The sequence below is a fragment of the Chrysemys picta genome, unplaced genomic scaffold, assembly GCF_011386835.1.
Source record: "Chrysemys picta bellii isolate R12L10 unplaced genomic scaffold, ASM1138683v2 scaf108, whole genome shotgun sequence".
Taxonomy (NCBI): domain Eukaryota; kingdom Metazoa; phylum Chordata; order Testudines; family Emydidae; genus Chrysemys; species Chrysemys picta.
This window is the reverse complement of record NW_027052815.1, coordinates 1-25,819: the sequence shown is the minus strand read 5'-3', so window position 1 is coordinate 25,819 and position 25,819 is coordinate 1. Positions and strand designations below refer to the sequence as shown.

Below are 25,819 nucleotides of genomic sequence, written 5' to 3'. Positions count from 1 at the left end.
GCACAGGAGGAGGAGTCCAGCACTTGGGTGGGAAACGCTGAGGTGACCCTAAGGGGGTGGGGAGGTGGGAGCCTGGGCGGGAAATGCTGTGGTGATTCTGAAGAGGGGGAGGTGTCAGAGCGTGGGCTGGAAAGGCTGAGGTGACTCTGAAGGGGCTGGGTCAGAGCCTGGGTGGGAAAAGCTGAGGTGACCCTAAGAGGGTGGAGAGGTTGGAGCCTGGGCGAGAAATGCTGTGGTGATTCTGAAGAGGGGGAGGTGTCAGATCGTGGGCTGGAAAGGCTGAGGTGACTCTGAACGGGCTGGGTCAGAGCCTGGGCGGGAAAGGCTCAGGTGACTCTGAAGTGGGTGGGTCAGAGCCAGGGTGGGAAAGGCTGTGGTGACTCTGAAGGGGCTGGGTCAGAGCCTGGGCGGGAAAGGCTGAGGTGACTCTGAAGGGGCTGTGTCGGAGCCTGGGTGGGAAAAGCTGAGGTGACTCTGAAAGAGTTGGGGTCGGAGCCTGGGCAGGAAAGTCTGAGGTGGCAGAGGAGTAGGAGTCCAGCACTTGGGTGGGAAAAGCTGAGGTGACCCTAATGGGGTGGGGAGGTGGGAGCCTGGGTGGGAAATGCTGTGGTGATTCTGAAGAGGGAGAGGTGTCAGAGCATGGGCTGGAAAGGCTGAGGTGACTCTGAAGTGGGTGGGATCAGAGCCAGGGTGGAAAAGGCTCAGGTGACTCTGAAAGGGTGGGTTGGAGCCGGGCAGGAAAGGCTGTGGTGACTCTGAATGGTGAGGGTCAGAGCCTGGGTCGGAAACGCTGAGGTGACTCTAAGAGGGGGAGGGTCGGAGCCTGGGAGGGAAATGCTGTGGTGACTCTGAAGAGGGGGTGAGGTCAGAGCATTGGCGGGAAAGGCTGAGGTAACTCCGAAAGAGTCGGGGGTCAGAGCCTGGGCAGGAAAGTCTGAGGTGGCACAGGAGGAGGAGTCCAGCACTTGGGTGGGAAACGCTGAGGTGACCCTAAGGGGGTGGGGAGGTGGGAGCCTGGGCAGGAAATGCTGTGGTGATTCTGAAGAGGGGGAGGTGTCAGAGCGTGGGCTGGAAAGGCTGAGGTGACTCTGAAGGGGCTGGGTCAGAGCCTGGGTGGGAAAAGCTGAGGTGACCCTAAGAGGGTGGAGAGGTTGGAGCCTGGGCGAGAAATGCTGTGGTGATTCTGAAGAGGGGGAGGTGTCAGAGCCTGGGCGGGAAAGGCTGAGGTGACTCTGAAGGGGCTGGGTCGGAGCCTGGGCGGGAAAGTCTGAGGTTTCTCTGAAGGGAGGAGGCCAGAGCCTGGGTAACACCAGAGGAGGAACCTGGAGTCTGGGCAGGAAAGTCTGAGGTGGCTGAGGAGGAGGAGACCGGCACACTATGGTGAATTTGAAGTGGTTGGGGAGTGGGGGTCACAGCCTGGGCGGGAAAGTCTGTGGTGACTCTGAAGCGGGGTGAGGTCAGAGCATTGGCGGGAAAGGCTGAGGTAACTCGGAAAGAGTCGGAGGTCGGAGCCTGGGCAGGAAAGTCTGAGGTGGCAGAGGAGGAGGAGTCCAGCATTTGGGCGGGAAACGCTGAGGGGAGGTGGGAGCCTGGGCGGGAAATGCTGTGGTGATTCTGAAGAGGGGGAGGTGTCAGAGCGTGGGCTGGAAAGGCTGAGGTGACTCTGAAGGGGCTGGGTCAGAGCCTGGGTGGGAAAAGCTGAGGTGACCCTAAGAGGGTGGAGAGGTTGGAGCCTGGGCGGGAAATGCTGTGGTGATTCTGAAGAGTGGGAGGTGTCAGAGCCTGGGCAAGAAAACACTGAGGTGACTCTGAAGGGGCTGGGTCAGAGCCTGGGCGGGAAAGGCTGAGGTGACTCTGAAGGGGCTGTGTCAGAGCATTGGCGGGAAAGGCTGAGGTGACTCTGAAGGGGCTGGGTCAGAGCCTGGGTGGGAAAATCTGAGGTGGCAGAGGAGTAGGAGTCCAGCACTTGGGTGGGAAAAGCTGAGGTGACCCTAATGGGGTGGGGAGGTGGGAGCCTGGGTGGGAAATGCTGTGGTGATTCTGAAGAGGGAGAGGTGTCAGAGCATGGGCTGGAAAGGCTGAGGTGACTCTGAAGTGGGTGGGATCGGAGCCAGGGTGGAAAAGGCTCAGGTGACTCTGAAAGGGTGGGTTGGAGCCGGGCAGGAAAGGCTGTGGTGACTCTGAATGGTGAGGGTTAGAGCCTGGGTCGGAAACGCTGAGGTGACTCTAAGAGGGGGAGGGTCGGAGCCTGGGAGGGAAATGCTGTGGTGACTCTGAAGAGGGGGTGAGGTCAGAGCATTGGCGGGAAAGGCTGAGGTAACTCCGAAAGAGTCGGGGGTCGGAGCCTGGGCAGGAAAGTCTGAGGTGGCACAGGAGGAGGAGTCCAGCACTTGGGTGGGAAACGCTGAGGTGACCCTAAGGGGGTGGGGAGGTGGGAGCCTGGGCGGGAAATGCTGTGGTGATTCTGAAGAGGGGGAGGTGTCAGAGCGTGGGCTGGAAAGGCTGAGGTGACTCTGAAGGGGCTGGGTCAGAGCCTGGGTGGGAAAAGCTGAGGTGACCCTAAGAGGGTGGAGAGGTTGGAGCCTGGGCGAGAAATGCTGTGGTGATTCTGAAGAGGGGGAGGTGTCAGATCGTGGGCTGGAAAGGCTGAGGTGACTCTGAACGGGCTGGGTCAGAGCCTGGGCGGGAAAGGCTCAGGTGACTCTGAAGTGGGTGGGTCAGAGCCAGGGTGGGAAAGGCTGTGGTGACTCTGAATTGCGGGGGGTTGCAGAGCCTGGATGGGAAAATCTGTGGTGACTCTTAACGGGGGTGGGTTCGGAGCCTGGGTAACACCAGAGGAGGAACCTGGAGTCTGGGCAGGAAAGTCTGAGGTGGCTGGGGAGGAGGAGTCCGGCACTTGGGTGGGAAAAGCTGAGGTGACCCTAAAGGGGTGGGGAGGTTGGAGCCTGGGCGGGAAATGTTGTGGTGATTCTGAAGAGTGGGAGGTGTCAGAGCCTGGGCAAGAAAACACTGAGGTGACTCTGAAATGCGGGTGGGGGCGGGGTGAGAGCCTGGATGGGAAACACTGAGGTGAATCTGAAGTGGTTGGGGAAGGGGAGTCAGAGCCTGGGCGCGAAAGTCTGTGGTGACTCTGAATGGGGTGGGTCAGAGCCTGGGCGGGAAACACTGAGGTGACCCTAATGGGGGGAGGGTTCGGAGCCTGGGCGGGAAATGCTGTGGAGACTCTGAATTGCGGGGGGTGTCAGAGCCTGGGCAGGAAAGGCTGAGGTGTCTCTGAAGGGGTGGGCCGGAATGGCTGAGGTGATGCAGGAGGAGGAGCTCAGCGCGAAAGATTTGGTACTTTTCTGACTCAGGAGGGGAAAATCTTATCTGAGAGTTGTGGAGTTGTTGTAAGGGTGTCTGACTAACACATGCTTCTGTGCTCCCTCTCTCTGTTTCAGGCATCTTCAAACACAAGTGGACAAGAAGAAAGGTTGAGGAATGTCAAGCCAAGGGGAAGAAAGAAGAGAAGTCACTGAAGCTGGAGGCAAAGGAAAGGGACTCTGGGCACAGTAAACTGCCTGTAATCAGGCCTCCAGTCATCTTATTACACTGTATGGGGATCTCAAGCCTTTTAATCCCTTGAATAGTATGACCCCCCTGTAAATAAGCAGGATCCAGGTCTTATGCCTTTTCCCTTTTTTTTTGGAGGGGAGGAAGATTGGTCAAGTTTAACACTGTGGGTCAAGTGACCTACTGCAGTGAGCTCTCTTTCTGTTCTGGGAAGTCCCCCTTTCTTTTGTATGTATGTGTATGTGAGTGCATGTGATACAAATGGGTGTGAACATCTGCATTTATTTATTTATTTTGAGTTCTTTCAGTTAAATCACTGCAGTGCTTTTTCTTTACTCTCCTCAGAATTGGAAAAAGAGCTGAATGTGTATTAATATATTTATCCTCCTCCTCCACACAAAAGGGAACAGTAAAAGCTCAGATATCATCTTTTAGTGCATAGGAGAATCTCTCTCCACTTCTGCTTTCTTTAGGTTGAATTCCTATTAGTGGGTTGATGGCAATGAATGGCCTTTAATGAGCGTGATTTAGGTCAAAGGAAGTAAAGCATGTGCTAGAACCTGGACAACATGACCACTCTGTATCAAGGATTTTGGTACCTGCCCTTCATTCTTTTGACAGCATGCCACATCAGCAGGTTGCTGGAAGGCCTCATTTTGTAATTAGGGGAGAGACTGAGTCTCTCTCTCTTCTGGGGGGTATCGATCTCTGTGGAAACCTACGAAGACTGACCGCCCTGTAAGCTGGGTCCCGGTATGTGCCATTGTGTCCTTCTGACATTCTGCTGGGTTATCTGGCTAGTGTGAGTGACTGCCCTGTAATCAGAATGCCAGTCACCTCCCTCTGTCTTTGGAGGGGCATTGAGCTCTTTGTTAAACTGAGCAATGTGACCGCCCTGTATCTGGGGTCCGGGTCTCTGCCCTCTTGCTCATTTGGCTTTACGCCGTGCTCTGCCCCATTAGTCAGCGTGACAACCCTGTAATTAGGGTCTATGTCACAAGCCTCTCTAGGATGGGACATATTGAGCTCTTTGGTACTTTGACAGCTTGACCTTCCTGTAAATCAGGTTATGGTCTCCCCTATTTGGCTAATGCCAGTGACCACCCTGTAATCAGGGAACAGGTTGCATCTCGCTTTTGAAATCTGGGGGATTAGAATCTAGACCATAACATGGGCAGCTTGACCTCCCTGTAACTAGGGTTTGCGTCTCCGAGGCCCTTTGGGTCTCCGTTAACAGGTTGGTGAATGTGACTGCCCTGTAATCAGGGTGCAAGTCACCTCCCCCTGTCTTTGGAGGGGCATTGAGCTCTTTGTTCAACTGAGCAATGTGACCGCCCTGTAACTGGGGTCCGGGTCTCTGCCCTCTTGCTCTTCTGGCTTTACGCCGTCCTCTGCCCCATTAGTCAGCGTGACATCCCTGTAATTAGGGTCCATGTCACAAGCCTCTCTAGGATGGGACATATCGAGCTCTTTGGTACTTTGACAGCTTGACCTTCCTGTAATTCAGGTTATGGTCTCTCCTCTTTGGCTAATGCCAGCGACCACCCTGTAATCAGGGTACAGGTTGGACGTTGCTTTTGAAATCTGGGTAATTAGAATCATTTCCGTTACGTGGGCAGCTTGACCTCCCTGTAACTAGGGTGTGCGTCTCCGAGGCCCTCTGGGTCTCTTGGCCTCGTGCTGTCTTCACAGCCTGCTGCCAACGACCGCCCTGTAATCAGGGATCTGGTCTTTGCCCTCTAGTCTCTTGGCACTTGGCCAAATGCAGCCACTGCCCTGAATGAGCACCCTGTAAACAGGGTACAGGTCTCATCTGCTACTATTTATGGCACGCCCATGACACTGTGTCCAGAGTTCCGGCCCTTCAAACAGCGCTTCCAACTTGCCTGGAATTCTGCAGCCAAGTCTCCTGCTTTCTACTCACTTTTTGGACTCTTGCAGATCTGACATGCTACTGGTGGTAAGATCCGAAAGGGAGTGTCTGGGGCTGTTTTGGACTAAGTCATTCCAGGCAGTATACCTTGTCACATTGATTTAGGAATACTTGTCAATTAATTCCTTACCCCCCTTCATCATTTTATTCCTCCTGATTTTGTATGGAGGCTGCCTGGTGAAATAATTGTCAAGGGGAAATCTGGAGATTGTGGCTTTGGAGGGGAATGGGCCCAGTAGTTTTCTCACCCAGTGCAGCTTGGGAGGAGCGGGAAATGCTTGTGGAAATGTCTGAGGACCACAAAGAACTGTCTTGGACCTAAATATCCAGACTGTCTGCAGATGCGGAAAGGAACAGTGTATCAGTAGATTACACTGAGTTTGCGTGCGGGACATGGCATTGTCGGTTCTCACTTACACACGCCTTGTGCTCTCTCTCTCTGTTTCAGACCTCATGAAGCAAAAGTGGAGAAGAAGGAAGTGTCAGGAATGCCACACACAGAGGAGAAAAGAAGATGGAGGAAAAGGAAAGGAACTCTGGGCACAGTAACCAACCTCAAATCAGGCCTCAGGTCATGTAATTAGACTGTAGGGGAATCTCGAGCCTCTTAATACCTTGAGCAGCGTGACCGCCCTGTAAGCTGGGTCCCGGTCTGTGCTATTGTGTCGTTTTGACATTCTGCTCCGTTATCTGGCTATTGAGGGTGACTGCCCTGTAATCCGGGTGCAAGTCACCTCCCTCTGTCTTTGGAGGGGCATTGAGCTCTTTGTTCAACTGAGCAATGTGACCGCCCTGTAACTGGGGTCTGGGTCTCTGCCCTCTTGCTCATTTGGCTTTACGCCGTGCTCTGCCCCATTAGTCAGCGTGACATCCCTGTAATTAGGGTCCATATCACAAGCCTCTCTAGGATGGGACATATCGAGCTCTTTGGTACTTTGACAGCTTGACCTTCCTGTAATTCAGGTGATGGTCTCTCCTCTTTGGCTAATGCCAGCGACCACCCTGTAATCAGGGTACAGGTTGCATCTCGCTTTTGAAATCTGGGGGATTAGAATCATGACCATAACATGGGCAGCTTGACCTCCCTGTAACTAGGGTTTGCGTCTCAGAGGCCCTTTGGGTCTCCGTTAACAGGTTGGTGAATGTGACTGCCCTGTAATCAGGGTGCAAGTCACCTCCCCCTGTCTTTGGAGGGGCATTGAGCTCTTTGTTCAACTGAGCAATGTGACCGCCCTGTAACTGGGGTCCGGGTCTCTGCCCTCTTGCTCATCTGGCTTTACGCCGTGCTCTGCCCCATTAGTCAGCGTGACATCCCTGTAATTAGGGTCCATGTCACAAGCCTCTCTAGGATGGGACATATCGAGCTCTTTGGTACTTTGGCAGCTTGATCTTTCTGTAATTCAGGTTCCGGTCTCTCCTCTTTGGCTAATGCCAGCGACCTCCCTGTAATTAGGGTACAGGTTGCATCTCGCTTTTGAAATCTGGGGGATTAGAATCTGGACCATAACATGGGCACCTTGACCTCCCTGTAACTAGGGTTTGCGTCTCCGAGGCCCTTTGGGTCTCCGTTAACAGGTTGGTGAATGTGACTGCCCTGTAATCAGGGTGCAAGTCACCTCCCCCTGTCTTTGGAGGGGCATTGAGCTCTTTGTTAAACTGAGCAATGTGACCGCCCTGTATCTGGGGTCCGGGTCTCTGCCATCTTGCTCATTTGGCTTTACGCCGTGCTCTGCCCCATTAGTCAGCGTGACAACCCTGTAATTAGGGTCTATGTCACAAGCCTCTCTAGGATGGGACATATCGAGCTCTTTGGTACTTTGACAGCTTGACCTTCCTGTAAATCAGGTTATGGTCTCCCCTATTTGGCTAATGCCAGCGACCACCCTGTAATCAGGGTACAGGTTGCATCTCGCTTTTGAAATCTGGGGGATTAGAATCTAGACCATAACATGGGCAGCTTGACCTCCCTGTAACTAGGGTTTGCGTCTCCGAGGCCCTTTGGGTCTCCGTTAACAGGTTGGTGAATGTGACTGCCCTGTAATCAGGGTGCAAGTCACCTCCCACTGTCTTTGGAGGGGCATTGAGCTCTTTGTTCAACTGAGCAATGTGACCGCCCTGTAACTGGGGTCTGGGTCTCTGCCCTCTTGCTCTTCTGGCTTTACGCCGTGCTCTGCCCCATTAGTCAGCGTGACATCCCTGTAATTAGGGTCCATGTCACAAGCCTCTCTAGGATGGGACATATCGAGCTCTTTGGTACTTTGACAGCTTGACCTTCCTGTAAATCAGGTTATGGTCTCCCCTATTTGGCTAATGCCAGCGACCACCCTGTAATCAGGGTACAGGTTGCATCTCGCTTTTGAAATCTGGGGGATTAGAATCATGACCATAACATGGGCAGCTTGACCTCCCTGTAACTAGGGTTTGTGTCTCCGAGGCCCTTTGGGTCTCCGTTAACAGGTTGGTGAATGTGACTGCCCTGTAATCAGGGTGCAAGTCACCTCCCCCTGTCTTTGGAGGGGCATTGAGCTCTTTGTTCAACTGAGCAATGTGACCGCCCTGTAACTGGGGTCTGGGTCTCTGCCCTCTTGCTCATTTGGCTTTACGCCGTGCTCTGCCCCATTAGTCAGCGTGACATCCCTGTAATTAGGGTCCATGTCACAAGCCTCTCTAGGATGGGACATATCGAGCTCTTTGGTACTTTGACAGCTTGACCTTCCTGTAATTCAGGTTATTGTCTCCCCTATTTGGCTAATGCCAGCGACCACCCTGTAATCAGGGTACAGGTTGCATCTCGCTTTTGAAATCTGGGGGATTAGAATCATGACCATAACATGGGCAGCTTGACCTCCCTGTAACTAGGGTTTGCGTCTCCGAGGCCCTCTGCGTCTCTTGGCCTCGTGCTGTCTTCACAGCCTGCTGCCAACGACCGCCCTGTAATCAGGGATCTGGTCTTTGCCCTCTAGTCTCTTGGCATTTGGCCAAATGCAGCCACTGCCCTGAATGAGCACCCTGTAAACAGGGTACAGGTCTCATCTGCTACTATTTATGGCACGCCCATGACACTGTGTCCAGAGTTCCGGCCCTTCAAACAGCGCTTCCAACTTGCCTGGAATTCTGCAGCCAAGTCTTCTGCTTTCTACTCACTTTTTGGACTCTTGGAGATCTGACATGCTACTGGTGGTAAGATCCGAAAGGGAGTGTCTGGGGCTGTTTTGGACTAAGTCATTCCAGGCAGTATACCTTGTCACATTGATTTAGGAATACTTGTCAATTAATTCCTTACCCCCCTTCATCATTTTATTCCTCCTGATTTTGTATGGAGGTTGCCTGGTGAAATAATTGTCAAGGGGAAATCTGGAGATTGTGGCTTTAGAGGGGAATGGGCCCAGTAGTTTTCTCACCCAGTGCAGCTTGGGAGGAGCGGGAAATGCTTCTGGAAATGTCTGAGGACCACAAAGAACTGTCTTGGACCTAAATATCCAGACTGTCTGCAGATGTGAAAAGGAACAGTGTATCAGTAGATTACACTGAGTTTGCGTGCAGGACATGGCATTGTCGGTTCTCACTTACACACGCCTTGTGCTCTCTCTCTCTGTTTCAGACATCATGAAGCAAAAGTGGAGAAGAAGGAAGTGTCAGGAATGCCACACACAGAGGAGAAAAGAAGATGGAGGAAAAGGAAAGGAACTCTGGGCACAGTAACCAACCTCAAATCAGGCCTCAGGTCATGTAATTAGACTGTAGGGGAATCTCGAGCCTCTTAATACCTTGAGCAGCGTGACCGCCCTGTAAGCTGGGTCCCGGTCTGTGCTATTGTGTCGTTTTGACATTCTGCTCCGTTATCTGGCTATTGAGGGTGACTGCCCTGTAATCAGGGTGCAAGTCACCTCCCTCTGTCTTTGGAGGGGCATTGAGCTCTTTGTTAAACTGAGCAATGTGACCGCCCTGTATCTGGGGTCCGGGTCTCTGCCATCTTGCTCATTTGGCTTTACGCCGTGCTCTGCCCCATTAGTCAGCGTGACAACCCTGTAATTAGGGTCTATGTCACAAGCCTCTCTAGGATGGGACATATCGAGCTCTTTGGTACTTTGACAGCTTGACCTTCCTGTAAATCAGGTTATGGTCTCCCCTATTTGGCTAATGCCAGCGACCACCCTGTAATCAGGGTACAGGTTGCATCTCGCTTTTGAAATCTGGGGGATTAGAATCTAGACCATAACATGGGCAGCTTGACCTCCCTGTAACTAGGGTTTGCGTCTCCGAGGCCCTTTGGGTCTCCGTTAACAGGTTGGTGAATGTGACTGCCCTGTAATCAGGGTGCAAGTCACCTCCCACTGTCTTTGGAGGGGCATTGAGCTCTTTGTTCAACTGAGCAATGTGACCGCCCTGTAACTGGGGTCTGGGTCTCTGCCCTCTTGCTCTTCTGGCTTTACGCCGTGCTCTGCCCCATTAGTCAGCGTGACATCCCTGTAATTAGGGTCCATGTCACAAGCCTCTCTAGGATGGGACATATCGAGCTCTTTGGTACTTTGACAGCTTGACCTTCCTGTAAATCAGGTTATGGTCTCCCCTATTTGGCTAATGCCAGCGACCACCCTGTAATCAGGGTACAGGTTGCATCTCGCTTTTGAAATCTGGGGGATTAGAATCATGACCATAACATGGGCAGCTTGACCTCCCTGTAACTAGGGTTTGTGTCTCCGAGGCCCTTTGGGTCTCCGTTAACAGGTTGGTGAATGTGACTGCCCTGTAATCAGGGTGCAAGTCACCTCCCCCTGTCTTTGGAGGGGCATTGAGCTCTTTGTTCAACTGAGCAATGTGACCGCCCTGTAACTGGGGTCTGGGTCTCTGCCCTCTTGCTCATTTGGCTTTACGCCGTGCTCTGCCCCATTAGTCAGCGTGACATCCCTGTAATTAGGGTCCATGTCACAAGCCTCTCTAGGATGGGACATATCGAGCTCTTTGGTACTTTGACAGCTTGACCTTCCTGTAATTCAGGTTATTGTCTCCCCTATTTGGCTAATGCCAGCGACCACCCTGTAATCAGGGTACAGGTTGCATCTCGCTTTTGAAATCTGGGGGATTAGAATCATGACCATAACATGGGCAGCTTGACCTCCCTGTAACTAGGGTTTGCGTCTCCGAGGCCCTCTGCGTCTCTTGGCCTCGTGCTGTCTTCACAGCCTGCTGCCAACGACCGCCCTGTAATCAGGGATCTGGTCTTTGCCCTCTAGTCTCTTGGCATTTGGCCAAATGCAGCCACTGCCCTGAATGAGCACCCTGTAAACAGGGTACAGGTCTCATCTGCTACTATTTATGGCACGCCCATGACACTGTGTCCAGAGTTCCGGCCCTTCAAACAGCGCTTCCAACTTGCCTGGAATTCTGCAGCCAAGTCTTCTGCTTTCTACTCACTTTTTGGACTCTTGGAGATCTGACAAGCTACTGGTGGTAAGATCCGAAAGGGAGTGTCTGGGGCTGTTTTGGACTAAGTCATTCCAGGCAGTATACCTTGTCACATTGATTTAGGAATACTTGTCAATTAATTCCTTACCCCCCTTCATCATTTTATTCCTCCTGATTTTGTATGGAGGTTGCCTGGTGAAATAATTGTCAAGGGGAAATCTGGAGATTGTGGCTTTAGAGGGGAATGGGCCCAGTAGTTTTCTCACCCAGTGCAGCTTGGGAGGAGCGGGAAATGCTTCTGGAAATGTCTGAGGACCACAAAGAACTGTCTTGGACCTAAATATCCAGACTGTCTGCAGATGTGAAAAGGAACAGTGTATCAGTAGATTACACTGAGTTTGCGTGCAGGACATGGCATTGTCGGTTCTCACTTACACACGCCTTGTGCTCTCTCTCTCTGTTTCAGACATCATGAAGCAAAAGTGGAGAAGAAGGAAGTGTCAGGAATGCCACACACAGAGGAGAAAAGAAGATGGAGGAAAAGGAAAGGAACTCTGGGCACAGTAACCAACCTCAAATCAGGCCTCAGGTCATGTAATTAGACTGTAGGGGAATCTCGAGCCTCTTAATACCTTGAGCAGCGTGACCGCCCTGTAAGCTGGGTCCCGGTCTGTGCTATTGTGTCGTTTTGACATTCTGCTCCGTTATCTGGCTATTGAGGGTGACTGCCCTGTAATCAGGGTGCAAGTCACCTCCCTCTGTCTTTGGAGGGGCATTGAGCTCTTTGTTAAACTGAGCAATGTGACCGCCCTGTATCTGGGGTCCGGGTCTCTGCCATCTTGCTCATTTGGCTTTACGCCGTGCTCTGCCCCATTAGTCAGCGTGACAACCCTGTAATTAGGGTCTATGTCACAAGCCTCTCTAGGATGGGACATATCGAGCTCTTTGGTACTTTGACAGCTTGACCTTCCTGTAAATCAGGTTATGGTCTCCCCTATTTGGCTAATGCCAGCGACCACCCTGTAATCAGGGTACAGGTTGCATCTCGCTTTTGAAATCTGGGGGATTAGAATCTAGACCATAACATGGGCAGCTTGACCTCCCTGTAACTAGGGTTTGCGTCTCCGAGGCCCTTTGGGTCTCCGTTAACAGGTTGGTGAATGTGACTGCCCTGTAATCAGGGTGCAAGTCACCTCCCACTGTCTTTGGAGGGGCATTGAGCTCTTTGTTCAACTGAGCAATGTGACCGCCCTGTAACTGGGGTCTGGGTCTCTGCCCTCTTGCTCTTCTGGCTTTACGCCGTGCTCTGCCCCATTAGTCAGCGTGACATCCCTGTAATTAGGGTCCATGTCACAAGCCTCTCTAGGATGGGACATATCGAGCTCTTTGGTACTTTGACAGCTTGACCTTCCTGTAAATCAGGTTATGGTCTCCCCTATTTGGCTAATGCCAGCGACCACCCTGTAATCAGGGTACAGGTTGCATCTCGCTTTTGAAATCTGGGGGATTAGAATCATGACCATAACATGGGCAGCTTGACCTCCCTGTAACTAGGGTTTGTGTCTCCGAGGCCCTTTGGGTCTCCGTTAACAGGTTGGTGAATGTGACTGCCCTGTAATCAGGGTGCAAGTCACCTCCCCCTGTCTTTGGAGGGGCATTGAGCTCTTTGTTCAACTGAGCAATGTGACCGCCCTGTAACTGGGGTCTGGGTCTCTGCCCTCTTGCTCATTTGGCTTTACGCCGTGCTCTGCCCCATTAGTCAGCGTGACATCCCTGTAATTAGGGTCCATGTCACAAGCCTCTCTAGGATGGGACATATCGAGCTCTTTGGTACTTTGACAGCTTGACCTTCCTGTAATTCAGGTTATGGTCTCCCCTATTTGGCTAATGCCAGCGACCACCCTGTAATCAGGGTACAGGTTGCATCTCGCTTTTGAAATCTGGGGGATTAGAATCATGACCATAACATGGGCAGCTTGACCTCCCTGTAACTAGGGTTTGCGTCTCCGAGGCCCTCTGCGTCTCTTGGCCTCGTGCTGTCTTCACAGCCTGCTGCCAACGACCGCCCTGTAATCAGGGATCTGGTCTTTGCCCTCTAGTCTCTTGGCATTTGGCCAAATGCAGCCACTGCCCTGAATGAGCACCCTGTAAACAGGGTACAGGTCTCATCTGCTACTATTTATGGCACGCCCATGACACTGTGTCCAGAGTTCCGGCCCTTCAAACAGCGCTTCCAACTTGCCTGGAATTCTGCAGCCAAGTCTTCTGCTTTCTACTCACTTTTTGGACTCTTGGAGATCTGACATGCTACTGGTGGTAAGATCCGAAAGGGAGTGTCTGGGGCTGTTTTGGACTAAGTCATTCCAGGCAGTATACCTTGTCACATTGATTTAGGAATACTTGTCAATTAATTCCTTACCCCCCTTCATCATTTTATTCCTCCTGATTTTGTATGGAGGTTGCCTGGTGAAATAATTGTCAAGGGGAAATCTGGAGATTGTGGCTTTAGAGGGGAATGGGCCCAGTAGTTTTCTCACCCAGTGCAGCTTGGGAGGAGCGGGAAATGCTTCTGGAAATGTCTGAGGACCACAAAGAACTGTCTTGGACCTAAATATCCAGACTGTCTGCAGATGCGAAAAGGAACAGTGTATCAGTAGATTACACTGAGTTTGCGTGCAGGACATGGCATTGTCGGTTCTCACTTACACACGCCTTGTGCTCTCTCTCTCTGTTTCAGACCTCATGAAGCAAAAGTGGAGAAGAAGGAAGTGTCAGGAATGCCACACACAGAGGAGAAAAGAAGATGGAGGAAAAGGAAAGGAACTCTGGGCACAGTAACCAACCTCAAATCAGGCCTCAGGTCATGTAATTAGACTGTAGGGGAATCTCGAGCCTCTTAATACCTTGAGCAGCGTGACCGCCCTGTAAGCTGGGTCCCGGTCTGTGCTATTGTGTCGTTTTGACATTCTGCTCCGTTATCTGGCTATTGAGGGTGACTGCCCTGTAATCAGGGTGCAAGTCACCTCCCTCTGTCTTTGGAGGGGCATTGAGCTCTTTGTTAAACTGAGCAATGTGACCGCCCTGTATCTGGGGTCCGGGTCTCTGCCCTCTTGCTCATTTGGCTTTACGCCGTGCTCTGCCCCATTAGTCAGCGTGACAACCCTGTAATTAGGGTCTATGTCACAAGCCTCTCTAGGATGGGACATATCGAGCTCTTTGGTACTTTGACAGCTTGACCTTCCTGTAAATCAGGTTATGGTCTCCCCTATTTGGCTAATGCCAGCGACCACCCTGTAATCAGGGTAGAGCTTGCATCTCGCTTTTGAAATCTGGGGGATTAGAATCTAGACCATAACATGGGCAGCTTGACCTCCCTGTAACTAGGGTTTGCGTCTCCGAGGCCCTTTGGGTCTCCGTTAACAGGTTGGTGAATGTGACTGCCCTGTAATCAGGGTGCAAGTCACCTCCCACTGTCTTTGGAGGGGCATTGAGCTCTTTGTTCAACTGAGCAATGTGACCGCCCTGTAACTGGGGTCTGGGTCTCTGCCCTCTTGCTCATTTGGCTTTACGCCGTGCTCTGCCCCATTAGTCAGCGTGACATCCCTGTAATTAGGGTCCATGTCACAAGCCTCTCTAGGATGGGACATATCGAGCTATTTGGTACTTTGGCACCTTGATCTTTCTGTAATTCAGGTTCCGGTCTCTCCTCTTTGGCTAATGCCAGCGACCTCCCTGTAATCAGGGTACAGGTTGCATCTCGCTTTTGAAATCTGGGGGATTAGAATCTGGACCATAACATGGGCACCTTGACCTCCCTGTAACTAGGGTTTGCGTCTCCGAGGCCCTTTGGGTCTCCGTTAACAGGTTGGTGAATGTGACTGCCCTGTAATCAGGGTGCAAGTCACCTCCCTGTGTCTTTGGAGGGGCATTGAGCTCTTTGTTAAACTGAGCAATGTGACCGCCCTGTAACTGGGGTCTGGGTCTCTGCCCTCTTGCTGATTTGGCTTTACGCCGTGCTCTGCCCCATTAGTCAGCGTGACAACCCTGTAATTAGGGTCTATGTCACAAGCCTCTCTAGGATGGGACATATCGAGCTCTTTGGTACTTTGACAGCTTGATCTTTCTGTAATTCAGGTTCCGGTCTCCCCTATTTGGCTAATGCCAGCGACCACCCTGTAATCAGGGTACAGGTTGCATCTCGCTTTTGAAATCTGGGGGATTAGAATCATGACCATAACATGGGCAGCTTGACCTCCCTGTAACTAGGGTTTGCGTCTCCGAGGCCCTTTGGGTCTCCGTTAACAGGTTGGTGAATGTGACTGCCCTGTAATCAGGGTGCAAGTCACCTCCCCCTGTCTTTGGAGGGGCATTGAGCTCTTTGTTCAACTGAGCAATGTGACCGCCCTGTAACTGGGGTCTGGGTCTCTGCCCTCTTGCTGATTTGGCTTTACGCCGTGCTCTGCCCCATTAGTCAGCGTGACAAACCTGTAATTAGGGTCCATGTCACAAGCCTCTCTAGGATGGGACATATCGAGCTCTTTGGTACTTTGACAGCTTGACCTTCCTGTAATTCAGGTTATGGTCTCCCCTATTTGGCTAATGCCAGCGACCACCCTGTAATCAGGGTACAGGTTGCATCTCGCTTTTGAAATCTGGGGGATTAGAATCATGTCCATAACATGGGCAGCTTGACCTCCCTGTAACTACGGTGTGCGTCTCCGAGGCCCTCTGGGTCTCTTGGCCTCGTGCTGTCTTCACAGCCTGCTGCCAACGACCGCCCTGTAATCAGGGATCTGGTCTTTGCCCTCTAGTCTCTTGGCACTTGGCCAAATGCAGCCACTGCCCTGAATGAGCACCCTGTAAACAGGGTACAGGTCTCATCTGCTACTATTTATGGCACCCCCATGACACTGTGTCCAGAGTTCCGGCTCCTCAAACAGCGCTTCCAACTTGCCTGGAATTCTGCAACCAAGTCTCCTGCTTTCTACTCTATTTTTGGACTCTTGGAGATCTGACATGCTACTGGTGGTAAGATCCGAAAGGGAGTGTCTGGGGCTGTTTTGGACTAAGTCATTCCAGGCAGTATACCTTGTCACATTGATTTAGGAATACTTGTCAACTAATTCCTTACCCTCCTTCATCATTTTATTCCTCCTGATTTTGTATGGAGGCTGCCTGGTGAAATAATTGTCAAGGGGAAATCTGGAGATTGTGGCTTTAGAGGGGAATGGGCCCAGTAGTTTTCTCACCCAGTGCAGCTTGGGAGGAGCAGGAAATGCTTGTGGAAGTGTCTGAGGACCACAAAGAACTGTCTTGGACCTAAATATCCAGACTGTCTGCAGATGCGGAAAGGAACAGTGTATCAGTAGATTACACTGAGTTTGCGTGCGGGACATGGCATTGTCGGTTCTCACTTACACACGCCTTGTGCTCTCTCTCTCTGTTTCAGACCTCATGAAGCAAAAGTGGAGAAGAAGGAAGTGTCAGGAATGCCACACACAGAGGAGAAAAGAAGATGGAGGAAAAGGAAAGGAACTCTGGGCACAGTAACCAACCTCAAATCAGGCCTCAGGTCATGTAATTAGACTGTAGGGGAATCTCGAGCCTCTTAATACCTTGAGCAGCGTGACCGCCCTGTAAGCTGGGTCCCGGTCTGTGCTATTGTGTCGTTTTGACATTCTGCTCCGTTATCTGGCTATTGAGGGTGACTGCCCTGTAATCAGGGTGCAAGTCACCTCCCCCTGTCTTTGGAGGGGCATTGAGCTCTTTGTTAAACTGAGCAATGTGACCGCCCTGTATCTGGGGTCCGGGTCTCTGCCCTCTTGCTCATTTGGCTTTACGCCGTGCTCTGCCCCATTAGTCAGCGTGACAACCCTGTAATTAGGGTCTATGTCACAAGCCTCTCTAGGATGGGACATATTGAGCTCTTTGGTACTTTGACAGCTTGATCTTTCTGTAATTCAGGTTCCGGTCTCCCCTATTTGGCTAATGCCAGCGACCACACTGTAATCAGGGTACAGGTTGCATCTCGCTTTTGAAATCTGGGGGATTAGAATCATGACCATAACATGGGCAGCTTGACCTCCCTGTAACTAGGGTTTGCGTCTCCGAGGCCCTTTGGGTCTCCGTTAACAGGTTGGTGAATGTGACTGCCCTGTAATCAGGGTGCAAGTCACCTCCCCGTGTCTTTGGAGGGGCATTGAGCTCTTTGTTAAACTGAGGAATGTGACCGCCCTGTAACTGGGGTCTGGGTCTCTGCCCTCTTGCTGATTTGGCTTTACGCCGTGCTCTGCCCCATTAGTCAGCGTGACAAACCTGTAATTAGGGTCCATGTCACAAGCCTCTCTAGGATGGGACATATCGAGCTCTTTGGTACTTTGACAGCTTGACCTTCCTGTAATTCAGGTTATGGTCTCCCCTATTTGGCTAATGCCAGCGACCACCCTGTAATCAGGGTACAGGTTGCATCTCGCTTTTGAAATCTGGGGGATTAGAATCATGTCCATAACATGGGCAGCTTGACCTCCCTGTAACTAGGGTGTGCGTCTCCGAGTCCCTCTGGGTCTCTTGGCCTCGTGCTGTCTTCACAGCCTGCTGCCAACGACCGCCCTGTAATCAGGGATCTGGTCTTTGCCCTCTAGTCTCTTGGCATTTGGCCAAATGCAGCCACTGCCCTGAATGAGCACCCTGTAAACAGGGTACAGGTCTCATCTGCTACTATTTATGGCATGCCCATGACACTGTGTCCAGAGTTCCGGCCCTTCAAACAGCGCTTCCAACTTGCCTGGAATTCTGCAGCCAAGTCTTCTGCTTTCTACTCACTTTTTGGACTCTTGGAGATCTGACATGCTACTGGTGGTAAGGTCCGAAAGGGAGTGTCTGGGGCTGTTTTGGACTAAGTCATTCCAGGCAGTATACCTTGTCACATTGATTTAGGAATACTTGTCAATTAATTCCTTACCCCCCTTCATCATTTTATTCCTCCTGATTTTGTATGGAGGTTGCCTGGTGAAATAATTGTCTAGGGGAAATCTGGAGATTGTGGCTTTAGAGGGGAATGGGCCCAGTAGTTTTCTCACCCAGTGCAGCTTGGGAGGAGCGGGAAATGCTTCTGGAAATGTCTGAGGACCACAAAGAACTGTCTTGGACCTAAATATCCAGACTGTCTGCAGATGCGAAAAGGAACAGTGTATCAGTAGATTACACTGAGTTTGCGTGCAGGACATGGCATTGTCGGTTCTCACTTACACACGCCTTGTGCTCTCTCTCTCTGTTTCAGACATCATGAAGCAAAAGTGGAGAAGAAGGAAGTGTCAGGAATGCCACACACAGAGGAGAAAAGAAGATGGAGGAAAAGGAAAGGAACTCTGGGCACAGTAACCAACCTCAAATCAGGCCTCAGGTCATGTAATTAGACTGTAGGGGAATCTCGAGCCTCTTAATACCTTGAGCAGCGTGACCGCCCTGTAAGCTGGGTCCCGGTCTGTGCTATTGTGTCGTTTTGACATTCTGCTCCGTTATCTGGCTATTGAGGGTGACTGCCCTGTAATCAGGGTGCAAGTCACCTCCCTCTGTCTTTGGAGGGGCATTGAGCTCTTTGTTAAACTGAGCAATGTGACCGCCCTGTATCTGGGGTCCGGGTCTCTGCCATCTTGCTCATTTGGCTTTACGCCGTGCTCTGCCCCATTAGTCAGCGTGACAACCCTGTAATTAGGGTCTATGTCACAAGCCTCTCTAGGATGGGACATATCGAGCTCTTTGGTACTTTGACAGCTTGACCTTCCTGTAAATCAGGTTATGGTCTCCCCTATTTGGCTAATGCCAGCGACCACCCTGTAATCAGGGTACAGCTTGCATCTCGCTTTTGAAATCTGGGGGATTAGAATCTAGACCATAACATGGGCAGCTTGACCTCCCTGTAACTAGGGTTTGCGTCTCCGAGGCCCTTTGGGTCTCCGTTAACAGGTTAGTGAATGTGACTGCCCTGTAATCAGGGTGCAAGTCACCTCCCCCTGTCTTTGGAGGGGCATTGAGCTCTTTGTTCAACTGAGCAATGTGACCGCCCTGTAACTGGGGTCTGGGTCTCTGCCCTCTTGCTCATTTGGCTTTACGCCGTGCTCTGCCCCATTAGTCAGCGTGACAAACCTGTAATTAGGGTCCATGTCACAAGCCTCTCTAGGATGGGACATATCAAGCTCTTTGGTACTTTGACAGCTTGACCTTCCTGTAATTCAGGTTATGGTCTCCCCTATTTGGCTAATGCCAGCGACCACCCTGTAATCAGGGTACAGGTTGCATCTCGCTTTTGAAATCTGGGGGATTAGAATCATGTCCATAACATGGGCAGCTTGACCTCCCTGTAACTAGGGTGTGCGTCTCCGAGGCCCTCTGGGTCTCTTGGCCTCGTGCTGTCTTCACAGCCTGCTGCCAACGACCGCCCTGTAATCAGGGATCTGGTCTTTGCCCTCTAGTCTCTTGGCACTTGGCCAAATGCAGCCACTGCCCTGAATGAGCGCCCTGTAAACAGGGTACAGGTCTCATCTGCTACTATTTATGGCACCCCCATGACACTGTGTCCAGAGTTCCGGCTCTTCAAACAGCGCTTCCAACTTGCCTGGAATTCTGCAATCAAGTCTCCTGCTTTCTACTCACTTTTTGGACTCTTGGAGATCTGACATGCTACTGGTGGTAAGATCCGAAAGGGAGTGTCCGGGGCGGTTTTGGACCGTTGTCGAAAGCGGTTCTCATTTACACACGCCTTTTGCTCCCTCTCTCTGATTCAGGCATCATGAAGCAGAAGTGGAAAAGAAGGAAGTGTCAGTACCATGGCATAACTGTGAATCTGAAATGCATGGACCTTAAACACTCAAGTTGTATAGAATTATAACTTCCTATTATTAAGAAATCATCATTTCCTACTGGAAGTGCAAAGATGTGACTTAAGGGAAGGTATACATTTGAATCCTCCACTCCCCTCCAATTCTCCCCCCAAAACTCTTCCAATAAAGTTAAGGTTCAGAAAATTAACATTTACTCCAGGTAACGCCTAACTTGTGTATTTCTCACACATTTCTAAAAGGAAGCAAACACAAATAAATGTTTTGGCAACTGGCAGTTACTCTCCGCACTTCACAACTTTCAAACACCTGCTCTACTTAAACGGTCACACCAACCAAAGTGTACCACACATTCAAAATTAACTTTGCACCTATTGTGTCAGAAGTGAGAGTGTTTTTAGTAGTTGTGTCCATTGGTGGAAGTGGCAGTAGTGGTGTTTTAGTAGTCCTTTACGCTTATTGAATTCAAAGGATGATGATGTGGATGTTTTAGGTAGGTATTTTTCTGTTAAGTCTTGGTATTTGGGTAGAGGTGCAGTATTTTGTGATTATGACTGTTTTTCTGGTATTGGTTTAGTGTGAATTGTTGGCAATTCTAGATGTTTTTGTATCCGTACATTAGTAGATGTATTTAGAGGGCAAAGCTGAGGTTGCCTGTTTGGTGCAATTTAATTGGTGTGAAAGTTAATTTCGGGTAGGTGTTTGAAAGCACTGAGGTTTGAATTTTTAGCTCAACAAGGATGCAGGACCCACCTGGCTACCTCAGTTCTTACTGTCATTCCTAATTCCAAAATCTTGGATGAAGATGACCAGGCAGAATAAAGATATCTCCAGAGACTTTCAAGAGGGTAGCATTTCTGCAGCTTTAGGGGATCCCTTAAACCTTATTGAGCTTTTCAAAGTGTAATAATTGTGGGAAACTTCTACTTCTGCCAATTCCGTGTTGAACAATGACCTGTATTAAAGGACTTACACTGGGTAGTTAATTCTGTTCTGTATTAAGATGATTTTGCTAAAATCGCCGCTTTCTGATGTGTGAAATGAATTATCTAGCTCTGATTATACCTATTTGATAAAAGTGTGATAACGACCCCATGTTAAATGCATGGATTGAACTTTGATTGTCATATCACATTGCTTTGCTGTAACTCCTTATTTATGAATGTATTTGTTACTATTTATGTAATTCAATTAATAAAATGTATACATTCAAGTATAGTCTCAGTTCTTTCTTTGGCTAAACAAAAAGGAATCTGATAAACTTGTGAAGAATTTTGGTATTGTTACGTTTAATTTAATTAACATCTTTTTACCCTTTAAATGCGGCCGTTGGAAGTAACTACCCTTTAGTGGTGCAAGTTTGATTTTTCTCTTGGATCACACGTTTTGGGCAGACTGCAGTGTGATCTTGAGGATGGAGATCGCACTGCCACTTAGGTGCATAAGGTTGCCCTCCTAAAGCTTCTAAGGTGCACAAGAATAGGCCTTTGTTTGGTTCCTTCACTGTTCCCAGGCTTATAGATTGCTTGAGATCTGCAGGCCCTAAAGCTCACTTCCTGAGCACAATATATGATTGTGGCTATGATAAGATTGGACTAAAACTAGCAAGGTCCCCTGGTTTCTGCACCTTTCCCATTCAGACATTTTTTAAAAAGTAGATTAATGTAATATTTTTATATTCAATTCAATCTCAAGTTTCTCAGAAATTGACTTTTACGGTGCACTAAATTTTCAATATGCTAATACATGTGAGATAGTGTGGTCTAGTGGTTTAGAGCACTGGCCAGGGATTCAGGCGACCTGGTTTCTATTCCTGCCTCTGCTGCTGGGTCACTTGGTGGTCACTTTGCCTCCCTGTCCCAGTGTCCCCCTCCATTTAAAAAAAAAAAGTGGGGGAGGGGAGATGATTGTACTGACCTCATTTGTAAAGTGTTTTGAGATCTACAAGCACTAAACAGAATTTTTACTAAAAATGAGATTCTATAGGGGTGGGAAAGAACTAGAGATTAACTTTGGTAGGGTGCATGAGGATATAATTCACTATGGAGGCATTAATTTTGCTAATGCTGTGAAGAAAACTCTCTTGTGCATAATGAATTGAAACAGCCTCTCTCTCTTTGCATGTGTTAATTCATTTCTCCTATACCAGGTGCTTTTTGTTCCATTGAAATATGCATGGGGATGTGCTTTTTATTTATTACCCTTGCCCTATGATTTATTATTCAAAAGTGGGCAACTTGGAAAGCAAATACTCAATATTAGGTGATTGTTCGCCTGCTGTAGAAAAAGCCCGTGAAGAAGTGTGCAGCAGCTGCAGTTACACTAGGGGAACTCCATGACTTCAATAGATTCAATAGTCGTCTTTTCTCTGTTTACAGGTACTCTGACTTGCCCCTTTCCCCCTTCACTTAAACCCAATTCAGAGGCAGCTGATGAGTCGCAGGTGCAGTGGCTTCTTCCTTCTTAGAGGATGAATGGCACGCTATGAGAGACCTGAAACCTGATGGTATGATGATGAGGGCTTTAATTCAGCAAAGTACCATTCTAGCATACCTCAGCCAGAGTCATCATGCGTACCTGGAAAAAGAAAGGGCTTCCACAGCTAAACAAAAGATCTGTCAGGACTGACTATTCAATAGAATAGATTGCTGCTAGTTAACCTGGTGTAAAGTTGGCTAAACCTCTCAAAGACTGCGTTGGTGCAGGTTGCATTTCCACTGAATAATTACCATACCTTCTGCCTATTTAAAAATTATCTTCCCTGCTGTTTGATTTTTCTATGATGGTCTTATTGTTTAAAACTATTGTGTCGTGTTGCTCTCCATTGCTAATTAGCGGAGCTTGTTAGAAAAAAACAATTGCCAGAGTTTGCTCTTTTGTTGAAATTGAAACACACTGCAGGACTGTGTCAATTCTGACAGAATCCACCAGAAACCAAGCATGTTTCCAATGGAACTTTGCTGGCCAGGCAGAATTTCATCAGAAACTTGCTTGGCTTCCTGACAGCTCAGCTGCCGGGCTCCTTGATAGACCATGTGGCACGCTGCTGGGGAACCTGGGTTTCCAGGCTCCCAGCTCCTCAGCTGCCTGCCTGGTGGGCTGATGGGAAGCTGGGAGCCTGAAAGTTGCGGGAGCCCCAGCTGCCAGGCTCGTGACTCCTCGCCAGGTAGGGCTCTTAGGGTCCATGGCTCCAGGACAGCCCACCAGGTGTGCTACCGTGGAGCTAGGTCTTGTAAGGCTCCAAGGATCTCCAGCTTTGGGGCAGCCTACAAGGCTGCTTTAGAGCTCAGTGGAGATCAGCAATGCCATTTCACACAGAATTTCAAAATTTTTGAATATGATTCCAAATCAGAATGAAATCTGATTTTGAAATAGCAAAATCCTCTATAAAATAGAATTACCGTTCTCCCCCCAGCTCTTTCCGACCGTGGTACTAGTGGGGCCTTGTAATGAATGCAACCCTGTTTTACCGCTTCCCCCATCTTTCCCCCTGTTATCTTTCTCCTTTCATCTCCGTGGAAAGAAATATTTCCCTTTCCTATATTCTTCCGGGGTGTGTGTGTGTGTGTGTGTTCACTCTGGGGGGTTTGGAACAGTTGCCCCAGGGGTAAAAGGATCTTTCCCTGCTGCATTCCTGAGCGGCCCTTTTCTTGGTCAGAGGTGCCTGTCTACTGGGATTATTATCGCTAAAGATTCAAACACACATACAAACCCTATATATTCTGTTTCTTCAGGGGGAATAAAGAACAGAATTTCCATGTAACTCTAGAATGCTTTAAAGTTTAAGGTACTGGGTTATGACCTTTGGTCTCTTGTAGATAGAATTGTAAAATTACAAGCTCTTTATTTTTGTGTACTATAAAACACATCCCTATAATTAAATCAAGGTTGAAAGTGCTTTGCCTAGAAGATTAATTTAAACCTCTATGGATAAAAAGAAGAACCTCCAGGACTCAATATACTGATGTGTAGATAGCACCTCAGCACATTTCAGTGTGCGGGTCATTTCCTTTCTGATGCCTGTGCAGGGGATGTCTCTTTACACTAGAAGCTTTTGCTGTATCTTTTGGCTATATTGGCCCAGCTCCTCCAAGGTACATAGCCATTATGGGAGTGAAGGGCCCAAACATCTTTGAGGATGTGGGTCGCTATCTCCTGGTTTCTCTTTCCTGTCAATGGAGTCGGGCTGTGCAAATGGGAAGTCACTGCCTAAGGCTGGGAGTGGCCCAACTCCTCCCTGGGCTGGTGGTGGGCTCTGCCAAAGAGTCTGGGATGGCTCCGCGCTGCTGGGGACGAGGGAAGCCATGGTGGGCTTGGTGCTAAAGCCTGAGCAGCAGGGATGGGGCCAAGCTTGGCACAGTGGGGAAGCAGGGGCAGGCAGGCTCTGTGCACTGCTGAGGGACAGCAGGGGATGGTTTGGTTCCCCCTGCCCCGTAGGAAGAGGCCAGGGCAGGCTCAGTGCGGGGGCTGCCATGGGAAGCCTGACAGGTGAGATCCGCCCCTCGCACCTCTGGAGGCAGCTCTGTGCATCGCTGCCCTGCCGCCATGGCACCAGGACTCCAAAACTTAGTCGCAGACACAAGGGCTGGACGGAGCCCACAGGGGGCTCCACCAGGGGGTGGGGCTCAGACTGGGCGGTAATTGGTTCAAGAGGGAGGGCGTTCGGTGTGAGAGAGAGGCTGAGTCAGCTCAAGACTGAGGCGAGACTTCAGGTTAGAGGACGGCGAGCGCCGACTGTGAGGTGGGCCCGAGAGAACCTCTGAGGTGGCATGATCCGGGGGCGGGGCTTAGGAGCAGAGGGCCACATGCCCAGGCGGGGGCCCTGGTCTTTGAAATTCTGACACTACTCCAGGCCCTCAGGGAAAGGGGGGCTCAATGGGGAGAAGCGGCACTAGGAGCTGCCCACAGCCAGTAGAACCCCGCTACCCCGGGAACATCAGAATGGTTGGGACCAGATGAAGCAAGCACCTCAGAGGCGGGGGGCTCGGTCCAGGCTTCCACATGGCGGCATGAGAGGGACTGCGGCTGAGGCTAAAAGCGGTGCAGGCACCGTGAGGAGGGCGGATGGGAAGCAGCGACAGGCACTGCCTGAGAAAGAGGAGCGGGTGGCCGGTTGTGAGTTGGCAGGAGGGGCAAAGCAGAGGCTGGAGCGCCGCGATGAGATATGTATGTAAGAAGGGTAATCCAGATAAGGTGGTCTGGACCAAGCAGTGGCAGAGGGGTCTCTGTGCTCTGAAAGAGGCTCTGGTCAAGGGCTCGGTGCTGGTAAAGCAGGACTTTGACAAGCTCTTTCTGGTGTTCACTGACGCTTCAGAAGAGGGCTGGGGGTGGTGCCAATGCAGATTGACGGAAAGGGGGAGAGACATCCCATCGGGTATGTGAGCAGAAAGCTGCTGCCCCAGAAGCAGAACTCTCCAGCCATAGAAAAGGAATGCCTGGCCAGGGCGGCTGGGCCTTAAAAAGCTGCAGCCATATCGCTTTGGGCGGCTTTCCGCCAGGCCAGAGGGGGGCGCCCGCCGATGGCCGCCAGGCCAGAGGGGGGTGCCCGCCGATGGCCGGTTTCCGAAAGATGGTGCTCAGCTAGTGAGGGTCTAATTCTGCCCGAAGAAACATAACATTTTCATGCTGTGACGTTCTGTACCTCCACCACTCTGGCCGACTTACCAGACCCCCCAGATAGCCATGGCTGCAATGTTTCCCATTCTCCGGTTACTTTCTGTGGGTGTTGGAGATGTGTATTCCCCACCAGGGTGAAGTTCAGGGGAAGCTGTTGAGGAGAGAGGGAAATAAGTAGTGTGAATACTAGGACAGGCTAAGGTGACAAAATAAACACAGGGTAATGGGAGGGGAGCCAAATCACCTTTTTCAGGAAACCTGTACAGTAACAGCTACTCAACCCCCCCCCACTCTGCCCACGGCCCCACCCGCCCCCATCCCCTAAGCTCCCACCCCCGCCCCGCCTCTTGCCGCCCCCGCTGCTCCCCAGGTCCTGCCCTCACCCCTTCCCCAACCCCCGCCCTGCCTTTTCCCACCCCACCCCCTCCTCACCTCGTCTGACCCCCTTCTGTCCCCTCCTCCAAGTGTGCCTCAT

At 50.6% G+C, this 25,819-nt stretch overlaps 3 long non-coding RNA genes across 3 annotated transcripts in view; all 3 read left to right on the top strand.

Moving 5' to 3' along the window:
* The window catches only part of LOC135978077 (uncharacterized), a 34,744-nt gene extending 30,122 nt beyond the window's left edge, over positions 1-4,622 (top strand). The window contains exon 5 of the long non-coding RNA XR_010595509.1: positions 3,441-4,622. This is a non-coding gene — a long non-coding RNA (uncharacterized LOC135978077). The remainder of the gene's footprint in view (positions 1-3,440) is intronic.
* Positions 1-6,890, top strand: part of LOC135978078 (uncharacterized) — a 56,617-nt gene extending 49,727 nt beyond the window's left edge. Inside the window, exon 3 of the long non-coding RNA XR_010595510.1 lies at positions 5,934-6,890. This is a non-coding gene — a long non-coding RNA (uncharacterized LOC135978078). The remainder of the gene's footprint in view (positions 1-5,933) is intronic.
* Positions 6,891-11,367: 4,477 nt separating this feature from the next.
* LOC135978074 (uncharacterized) lies at positions 11,368-13,690 on the top strand. The gene is made up of 2 exons (XR_010595505.1): positions 11,368-13,207; positions 13,629-13,690. It is a non-coding gene; the product is annotated as an uncharacterized LOC135978074 (long non-coding RNA).
* The last annotated feature ends 12,129 nt before the right edge of the window (positions 13,691-25,819 follow it).